Source organism: Aotus nancymaae, unplaced genomic scaffold, assembly GCF_030222135.1.
Source record: "Aotus nancymaae isolate 86718 unplaced genomic scaffold, 86718_ANA_hifiasm-v0.15.2.pri h1tg000041l, whole genome shotgun sequence".
In the NCBI taxonomy this organism is placed as follows: Eukaryota; Metazoa; Chordata; class Mammalia; order Primates; family Aotidae; genus Aotus; species Aotus nancymaae.
In genome coordinates this window covers 24,910,599-24,921,180 of record NW_026988455.1, presented here as the reverse complement: position 1 = coordinate 24,921,180, position 10,582 = coordinate 24,910,599, and the positions used below count along the sequence as shown (strand labels likewise).

The following is a 10,582-nucleotide window of genomic DNA, read 5'->3' as shown; positions in this document are numbered from 1 at the left end:
GGCCCTCATCCATAATGTATTTACTTCTTTGCACAATCTTAGAATATACATAAAGTAGTTTGGGGTACCATCCCTCCCACTCCTCGTTTAATTATTCTTGAGCACATGAGAAACTGGCATGTTTCTAAGTATAAGAACAGGTAAAGGGTGCACTCAAACTGGTATCCTCTTCCTATTCCTCCTTCTCTACTCCCATTCCCCCATCCTAGCCACCTTGCCTCTTCCTGTCTCTCTAATCTTTTTCATTTCTTGTTTCCTTTTTGAGCAAATGAATAGATAACATGTATATTTTTCTGTTTCCTGTTCTTTCTTGTATGAAAACTAAATACTTCATGAAAAAGTTATCTAATTTAAGTCTAACCCTAAATCTAGACAAATGGCACAATCTTAATTATTTAGCAACTTCAAGTATGCATACACACAAAGGAATAAAGAATTGCTTCTAAAACTAAATTATTGTATCAACTTTCTAGTTTTTTCTCTCCATAAACATTCTGGTCCTTATAAGCACCCAAAGGCACTTACCGTTCAGCCTAAGTAGAAGCCCAAGATAGCAATAGGCATCCTTATGGCCATTCTGACCTATTAATGCACTCATCTATATTTTTACACTAAGAATATCTGCAAGCTTAAAACCTTCTTCTGATTAGTAAATGTAAGGATTTTCGGCTAAGTGGATCTCTGATGCCACTCAGTTCCAAGATTCTGTTCCCACGGTGCTGTGGTTCTCATATTCCAAACCACAGGAGAATCATTTTACAGAGACATTTACAGGCAGCCTCACTGTCCTGTCTTGAACATCCTCCACCAAAGTGTGAACATGCATGGCATGGGCTACATAACGAATAAGAGCACCTTCAAAGTAAGAGACCCTCTATACCTGCGGAGGGCCCTCGTGAACAACCTTGGAGAGGAAAAGAGAACCAGGATTTACATCCAAAACCTTCAGAAGGCTTTAGACATCCGGTTCAGGGAGATTGATAGAGAAAAAGCAGCCCTGAAGAAATTTTTGGTAAAGCTTCACAAGACAACTGGCTATTTTCCTCAGAAACAATTGTGACTGATGCGGTGCCACCATAGGGGAGGAGTTCATCTAAAACAGCCAATACAGACAACACACCTGGGTTTCCTTCTGTATTTCTCTGTGACCCCAGAAAACAGTATAAACAACTACGGGACAAGCCAAAAAAGAAAAAGACTAGATATTTGAGGACACAAATGGAATATTTCTGAAATAATCAACAAAACCTCCTACAAAAGAATAACGCACTGATTTTTTTTTCCCAGGCTGATTCTATTTCTTTATGACTTGAGGCGGTAATATGCAGTGCACACATCATTTTCTTACAGATTTTCCTTGAGGCAAGAATAAAGCTTAGCTATTTTAGAGATCTTTCAGATACTGATCATGAAATACATATTTGCCTTAATCCTGTTCTCTTCTCATTGATACATTTTCAATTATTTTCTACAGTATTAATAGCATGAATAAATAATACATATTAAAATTAAGGTGAAAACAATATAATAGTAGGAAATACATGGAATTTTGTATCTATAAGAAAACTTGGATTTGAACGCGAGCGGCACGGAATGACGCTAAGCACCGGCTCCTCTGGGGCGGCCCAGGGCTCTCGGGGCCTACCCAGACTCCAGCCTTTCGGCCCTGGACCCGGCACCCCAAACAGGAGCCGTGGGGCCGGGAGCCAGCACTCTCCGCCGCCGGAGCTGCAAGCCCGAGGCCCCGAGGAGGCGCCGCGTGAGCCCGATCCCAAGCCAGGACCCTCCTTAGGCGCTTCCTCACGTCCATGGGGTTATCGAAGGCAAGGTTGGCTAAAGGAGATCCGAAAGCTTCAGAAGAGCACACACCTCTTGTTAAGGAAGTACCCCTTCAGCCGCCTGGCAAGAGAAATATGTGTTAAATTCACTCGTGGTGTGCACTTCAATTGGCAAGCCCAGGCCCTCTTGGCCCTACAAGAGGCGGCAGAAGCATTTCTAGTTCATCTCTTTGAGGATGCCTGTCTCCTCACGTTACCTGCCGGCCAAGTTACTCTCTTCCCAAAGGATGCGCTACTGGCCCGGAGGATCCGGGGCATGGAGGAGGGACTCGGCTGAGCTCCTGTGCCCAGTGTGTCTGTCAGTCTTTCCTGCTCAGCCAGCGGGGATGATGCCAGGGACTCTCTGGAGCCATGACTATACCCAGTGGAGTCTGCGATGCTGTCTGGAATTTGCTGTCTCTGAACAGTGTGTGCATGTTGCTTTAAACTTTTTTTTTTGGAGAAGGAGAAGACTGCATGACTTTCCTCTGTAACACAGGTAATATATGAGACAATCGACGTTGTTCCTAAGGCCTGAAAGTAATTTTAAGATAGAGACTCCAAGGTTGACTTTAGTTTGTGAGTTACTCATGTTTTGAGGATTTTGAAACCATCAGATTTGTTGTGGTATGGGAGAAAAGGATATGTACTTATTATTTTAGATCTGTCTGTACTATTTGCATTTTTTACCATATGTAAATTTGTACACATAAGGGAAAAAATAAGAAAGACCACTTTGATCAGTTGCATGGAAGGCTGGGCATATCCAGCATAGACCTCTGCCCTTCAGAGTAGCCTCACCATTAGCGGCAGCATCAAGTGACTCAGTGGCCTGTGCTTGTCAACAGATGAGGAGCTTTTCAGGAACTTAACTGGGATGAATAGAAGATCTGTAAGCTTTGATGTTCTGGTCCTTCTAGTCAATTCCTGTCAAAATCAATTCAGAAATTCTAACTTGTAGAATTTAACATTTTACTCTTGTAAATCATAGAAGATGTATCATATCAGTTCAGGATTTTAAAGTACTTTTTTGATGCTTTTACATGTATTTTTGTAGTTTCTTTGTAGAGAGATAAAAATCACAATAATTATTTAATGAAAATGGAGTTACTCCTATAGCATAGAGATTATACTGTACTTTTTATGTGTTAACAATAATTTTTTGTTTGTATACTGTTTGCAGACAGGCACAATTTAAGCAAAATAAGTGAGGGATGTGGTTTTGCCTCTCATGGAATAGAATATGACCGGATGAAAACCTTGCCCTTCTGTTGTAACTGAGAGCAATTTAAAAGATTTCCAGAGACATGGAAAGTGTCACCCAAAGGTATGAGATCTGTATGTGGTGAAAATGATTAGTGAGGGGAGACTACTAATAAAGATGTGTCAGTCACCTGAGTTCAGAGATAGATTTGGTTTGGCTGTTTTCGCATGTACTGCTTCGGTTCTGTGACTGCTCTAGGCATTCCTCCTACTGCATACTACTATATGGTTATATGGAAAGATTATATAAATTAGCACTAAATGTGTCAGTACAGCTCCGACTACAATATGATTATATAGAAAGATTATATGGGACTGAGTAAGATTATATATATAAGCTAGATATAGTAAGCAGTGAGTTATACTTCAGGCACTAATTCTATAAACTAATATATGATTATATATGAAGGATTATATAAAGGAAATAGCTGAGTAATAACACTATAAACTAAGATATTCTTCAGGCACTAATTGTGTGTGGGGTCTGGACAGTTCTCCTTCCTCGGTGCCCATGGGGGGTGTTACCCACATGTATGTGCGTGGCAGGATCAAGGGGGATGTGGTTAGACTGTGGATTTTCTATGAGGGAGAAGGGGAAGATGAAAGTGTCAAGTGGTTTCTTAGCCATGCACAGCTATGTCAGTGCATCTATGTCATGAAAACTGTAATTCTGTTGTGGCCAGCGTGGTCACAGGCAGAGGTTGCAGCCTCTCTGTTGGTAGTTCCTCATTTGTTGTGAATTTAAATATTGTGTAGTTATGTCCTAGGAGGTGCAGAGTTCATGTAATGTAATTAGGACTAGGGACAGCATCTTGGGTTTTTTTGTTTGTTTTTGTTTTTTGAGACAGGGTCTCACTCTGTCACCCAGGCTGGAGTGCAGTGGTGTGATCTCAGCTCACTGCAACCTCTGTTGCAGGTCAAGCTGTCCTTCCACCTCAGTCTCCTGAGTAGCTGGGACTACAGGTTCGTACCACCATGCCTGACTAATTTCTGTATATTTAGTAGAGATGAGATTTCACCATGTTGCCCAGGCTGGTTTCCAACTCATGAGCTCAAGCAATCCGCCCACCTTGGCCTCCCAAAGTGCTGGGATTACAGGCATGAGCCACCGTGCCTGGTAAGGGGCAGCATTTTGATGACTTGGGTCACCATTTTCCTGTACGTTGTTTCAAAAGCCCTTGTTTTAAAAGCTCATTATGTCTTCCTATGATACCACTGCTGTTATTTTGTAATGTTATTTTGTAATACCCATTGTTGCATTTGCTTTGTGGTACGAGGAGAGCCTTGATCTGACTGTGTAACTTGTGGCACACCCAAAGGCTGTAAAAGCTATTTTGTTAACCCACTGTAACATTAGCAGAGCTTCCTGCCTCACATGGGTAAGCAAATGGATGGCTGTGCAGATCTCCATTAACATATTCATTGGCTTCTGTCACTGTGGGGGTGGGGAGAGGGGTGGGTGCAGAGGCTTTTTGACGTTGATTTGCCAGTTCTGATAATAGCCCTTCTGTGAATTTCTCCTCCCAGCCAGTGGGCCCAGTATCTAAATTTCTAGCACAGTACAATCCCTAATACCCTTGCATAAATGTCTCTCTGCTGGGTTGACTCCTCTGTTAATAATTCCTTTTTCGCTGGGCATGGTGGCTCATGCCTATAATCCCAGCACTTTAGGAGGCCAAGGCGGGCAGATCACGAGGTCAGGAGTTCGAGACCAGCCTGGCCAACATAGTGAAACCCTGTCTCTACTAAAAATATAAAAACTTAGCCGGCGTGGTGGCAGGCCCTGTAATCTGAACTATTCAGGAGGCTGAGGCAGAATTGCTTGAGCCCTGGAGGCGGAGGTTGCAGTGAGCAGAGATCATGCCACTGCACTCCAGCCTGGGTGACAGAGTGAGACTCTGTCTCAAATAATAATAATTCCTTTTTGTGATCCCATGATGCCCAAACGCCCTGACCTTTCCTCTTGCATGCTCACTGGAAGAGGGGTAGGGTAGCTCTTCCCAAAGCTATAGGACTCAGCCTCCTTCAAGAGGCTTACCTTCTGAGATGCTATGGTTAATTCATCAGCTTTGGTGGTGTGTCATGCCTCTTCTGTGTCTTGTCTGGTATGAGCCAAGATATGGTACACCAAGGCAGGCAGAATGGAAGCCAGTGTAACTGTTAGCACAGCATCTTGGCTTTTGCGTAAATACGAATACCAGGCCAAACAGTAATTTTTCCCAGGAAAGGTTTAATGGGCTTGAGCTCTATCAAAGCAAGGGAGCAGCGCCCAGCAAAAGGACCCCAGTGCTGCATCCAAAAAGGGCTCAGCTCTTGTCATTTTAAAGAAGCCGAGGCAGAAAAAGTAATGATGTAGAAGCTGAAAGAAGAAAGAAACACAAAAAGTGGCTTAACAGTCAAAGACCAGTTTAATTTGGAGAATGAACTTGAGAGGGGCTTCTGGCTGATTTTGGTCAGGAATACTCTCTTTTACAGATTAAGAGTATTTGAGGGTTTTAGGGCCAGAGAGCTTATCACAGGCTTGGAATGTTTGTGTGGAGAAGTTTATTGCAGGGTTGGAATGTCTCTGGTTGGAGGGGAGGTTATCTTGGGGCTGATTTCTCTCTGGCTGGAGGGGAGGTTATCTCAGGGCTAGCATGTCTCTGTTTGGGGAGGGGTTTATCTTAGGGTTGGAATGTTTCTGGTCAGAGATGTCATTTGTGGTTTATGGTCATGCTGACCGTAGCCATTAGGCTGATGCCCTTTGGATTTAGGTGGCTTTTGATCAAGGGAAACTAAAATGGTGGTTCTTGTCCAAGATGGCGATGCTCCTGCTCTGTCAGAAGCCTGTTTAGGCAAAGTTTTCTTTGCGCTTGTACAGTGGGGCATCATGCCCTAACATACATTGCATAATTAGAAAATGGTATATAAGCCCCAGTTTGGGCAGAGATTTTCGTATTACAGTGAGATTATAATGATGAAAACTCAGTGAAAGGTCATTGCTGGAGTCCATTTTATCTTCAGCCACCTGAATCTGGTCCAATTCTCATAGAGAATGCCAGATTTGTGCTTTAGTAACCTTGGAAGATGATCAGGTTCTTATCAGGAATGCTAGAGTCCAGCTTTTAGTGACCTTGGGAGCCATCACTTAAGGGCATAAACAGTCAGTTTCTTCTATTTATGGTTAGGAATTCAGCCTGATCAGCTAAGTTAGGAGAGGCTTCCCTTCTGCTGTGTGACTTGAATCAGCTTGTTAAGGGAGGCAAGAAGGTAGGAGAGGGAATATGCCCGGACATGTGAGCCCCATGAAGTTTTGGTTACTGTGTCTCTTGTCTACAAAGACCGAGTCTCTTCCCTATACTGTCTCATAATGATTATTTTCCCTACATCTTTTTACCCTGAATATCTTGGCCTTGTATTTTCTAGCTCTGATATTGGCAAAGTCCCAACCAAGTAGTTATCTCATTAGCCATTAACTAGGAATTTTGTGAAGATATAAACCTTGGGGAAATGGCATATCTGTTGCTAGGAGTACTGCACACATGGAAATGAGTGTCTGTAGCTGTCCTTGCTCTGGGTTCCTTATGCCATGTGCTCACTCCTTCAGTGATGAGAGGCCATTGGTTTTCTTGTTTTGAGATTGCTGACCATCCTCCCTCCAGTCCCCACTGAGCAAGAGGCAGAGGCATTTTGAGGGTTTTGGCAAGTTGACCTCAGTGGCAGAGTCTGTGGCTATTTTCTTATGGAATGTGACACTCCAGTAGGATTAAATGTGGCTTGATTCTGTAAATACTATTTCCATTTCAGTAAGGTTTCTGTTGCTGATCTAATTTTACAGTGAGCTTTTTCCATCACCCAGGGCATAATAGAAATCTTGATTCATAGGGTAAATAGGCTCTGCCCTAGTAAGGGATTCAATTTTGATAACTAAAAAGGAGAAAAGTTGTGGATGACTGGATAGATAGGAAGAAATTTGGGAGGAAGGAATGGATTGGTGCCAGAATCCCAATGTTGATTGAATCTCTTTATTGATGTGGAAGGTTGGAGTGCTGGGAGCTTATCTTTTGCCAGATTGGGAATAGTTTACCTCTCTGAGTTCTAGGTGCAGCCCAACACTTTAACAGGTCAGGAGGGACCTTGTACCTTACGTGGGGCAATTGTCCATCCCCTCACAGTGGGGTGCTTGCTTACAGCTGTGATGTCCTATGAAACAAAGTCTTGGTCAGGACCAGTGAGGAGATGTCACTGATAAGATGCCAAGGCTAAGTTCTTGGGGGAAGTGTGGGGCAAGCATCTAGGTCCTCTTACCAAAGCCCAGGTGTAAGTAACAGGCCTTTCAGTATCATGCAGGCAGTCGGGTAAAGCTGTATTGTTGACTCTCAAAAGTTAAGTCAAATTGTGGTTGGCTGTCATGAAAAAATTTTAGTGAGTAAAACATGTTAGCCAAGTCTGTGCAGTAACTCCAAACCATTTGCCCATGTTGTTTTGAATGTCATCCATTAAGGTGACAATATTTAGTAGAGATGCTCTAATGAAGAGAATAGCATTGTTTAACTTTCTATAGTCTACAATAATAAGTCCAGTCATCAGTAACAACTCACCTTTAAGCAACTAAAAGGTGAGATGGTAGGAATCAGCACCCCTTCTTAACTAAGTCCCGACAGGCTGGCACCCTTCAGTGCCTTGTCTCAGCCAGAACAGTGGTGTATCTCCCACCTCAACTGGATAGTGTAAGGCTAACTGGTTTCCACAGGGAACCCACCTACCAACAGTGTAAAAGCCTTAGGCTTGTTCCCTGCTGACTGAGAAGGTCTATTCAATAACGGGAACAAGAACAGAAGTATTTCTTAGCAAAATGGGACTGTATTTATTTATTTAGAGATGCAGTCTCCCTCTGTCGCCCAGGCTGAAGTGCAGTGGCGCAATCTCAGCTCACTGCAACCTCTGCCTCCCAGGTTCAAGCAGTTCTCCTGCCTGAGCCTCCCAAGTAGCTGGGATTACAGGCGCACACCACCACACCTGGCTCATTTTTGTATTTTTAGTAGAGATGGGGTTTTGCTATGTTGGGCAAGTTGGTCTTGAACTCCTGATGTCAGGTGATTCACCCGCCTCGGCCTCCCAAAGTGCTGAGCCATTACAGGCATAAGCTACCACACCTGGCCGTAGGGACTAACTTTAATAGTTAAGTGGCTTATTAATCTTCCTTCCAAGCCTGTCATTTCCTTGAGGGGTCCTTTGAAAGCATGAGTGCTTTCTGGGATTAGGGAGACTTGAGCATCCACATCCAACAGAGTCAGCTTGTGGTGTTTATTTTTTGGAGCCCAAACCACAGTTAATGGAAGAGGGCGATGCGATTGTCTTCCAGGGGAACCTGATTCCACAATCACCAGATCCCTGTGTGGGATGGGTACCTGCCACTGGTGAAGATCAGGGGCAGGCACAGAAGGTGGGGATGGCTTGAAGGAGACACCATAATCTGACCCTAGTAAGAACTGTAACTGCCCCATGGGTTTCTGAGAGGTCATCCAATTTGGGATCCCCTTGTCCCTTAGGTTCTAGTGTAACCTCTCTTGTTCATCTTGGCAGGAACATAGTTGCAGGTGGTTTGTTTGGCTTGTGGGAGGGAAGCAGCCTTGTGGTCAATGGTAATTTTAAAAAGTCAGGCCCAGAGAGGGAAAGAATAAGACCCTGAGATGTAGGATTAGGACATTTGAGTGGGCAATCAGATAATTTTGATCTTTCTGCTCCAAATTTCCTTGAGGCCTCCCTGATGGCCTTACACGAAGTATATGAGAACCTTGGCTCTGTCTGGCCCTAGGCCCTACTGCAGCCTTTCCAAGGCGGAGGTAGGTCAGGCAGGTTGGACTGTGTGACCCTCTTCTCCCACCTGCTCCAGGGTGTCTGGTGCTTCTTGCGGACAACTCTGGGTGCCTGAAGAACAAGTGAGTCATATCAACAATTTATTGTCCATGAGGCGAGGGGAGCATCCCTTGTCCCTGGGAGGGAAGCTTTAAATGGTGAACTCAGACTGGGGACTCTGGTCCCCACCTTAGAGCCTCCTTGCTCTGAGTAAGGTCACATTTCCTGAGTTTTGGGGACCGTGGCCTGCCAAGGATGGCAGAAAGAGGGACCCAGCCTCCTGGGCCCAGGCCTGCCCAGCTTCCTCCAGTCCTACCACCTGGAGCAGGAGGGCCCAGCACCACTCTTGGCCTCAGGGATCTGTCTCATGGGTGACCAGCTGACCACTCAGGTCCTGGAGCCTGACCATCCCTGCCTCCTTGTATGAACAAAGGTGGTGGCCAACCTGCCTACTCATCGCCAAGATGACTAGTTGCTATTCGGGCCCCCTAAGGTCACTGACTTGGCCTTCTGGGGTTTGCACAGGTCCCAAGTAGCCATGCACTGCTCTGAGAGGGCTCGCCCTGCTTTGGGCTAGATTCCAGTACTGGTCAGAGCCACAGTTGGCTCAGTCCCTTTAGTGATCACCTTGGCTGCTGGAGGCCCCAGGCTCGGGTTGAGACCAGATCAGACCCCTCTGGGCCTGGGGCTTGTGCCATGTGAGGGGACTCTGTCCCACATCAGGTCAGCATGAGGACACAGGACATTGTGCTGGCTGGCCAGAGCTATGAGAATGCCACACAGACCCTCCCCTCCAGAGGCTTCCAAGTACCCAGCCTCCTTGTGGATGTTGGTCTCAGCTGGCTGAGGGACCATCTGGGGCTTCCAGGCAGCTTGCAGGGTAGGCTGCTGCCCTGGCTCCTTCCAGATCATGCAGGTCAGTGAACCTGACAGGGATAGGACATGGGCCACCACGAACGGGAGGTGACTTGGGCTCTGCCTGTGGGTCTTCAGAGGGCTGGGCAGGGGTTGATGATGGGCCCCAGTGAGGTTGCAGGGCCAGTTCTGTCCATGGTCCTGGGGATAGCCAGGGTGGATGTTGAAGGGATGGGGGCCCAGCATTCCTGCCTGAAGCAGTACTATGGGAGCCATGGGCCCTGAGACCAGGGTCCAAGGGAAGGTTTGGGAGTGAATAACCACCAAACTGGTGGTCTTTCCTGGACTGGGGACAGGCTGGCCAGACCCTGAGCTCCTGGAACCCCCAGAGAAAGGCCTGTGGCCCTAGGCTCTTTGGAGACCCTCATGCCACTGGAAGTCTCAGCCTTGGGAAGAACCTGGCCAGGCAAGGGTCAGGAAGGACCACGATCCTGTTTTGGGGGGACTATCCTTATGGGGAGGCATGGTCTCACTCTGTCATCCAGGCTGAGTGCAGTGGCATGATCATGGGTCACTGTTGCCTTGGCTTCCTAGTCTTGAGCAGTTCTCCCACCTCAGCCTCCCATGTAGCTGACACTACAGGCACATGCTACCATACCTGGCTAATTTTTAATTTTTTGTAGAGATGGGGTCTTGCCATATTGCCCAGGCTGGTCTCAAACTCCTAGACTAAAGTAGTCCTCCCACCTCAGCCTCCCAAAGTGTTGAGATTACAGGTGTGAGCCATCATGTCTAGCTGAGTTTTCCTT

The 10,582-nt window shown here is 45.8% G+C and overlaps 1 pseudogene; it reads left to right on the top strand.

Annotated features, from left to right (window-relative positions):
- Positions 1-820: 820 nt before the first annotated feature.
- On the top strand, positions 821-3,125 carry LOC105725154 (histone H3-like centromeric protein A; annotated as a pseudogene).
- The last annotated feature ends 7,457 nt before the right edge of the window (positions 3,126-10,582 follow it).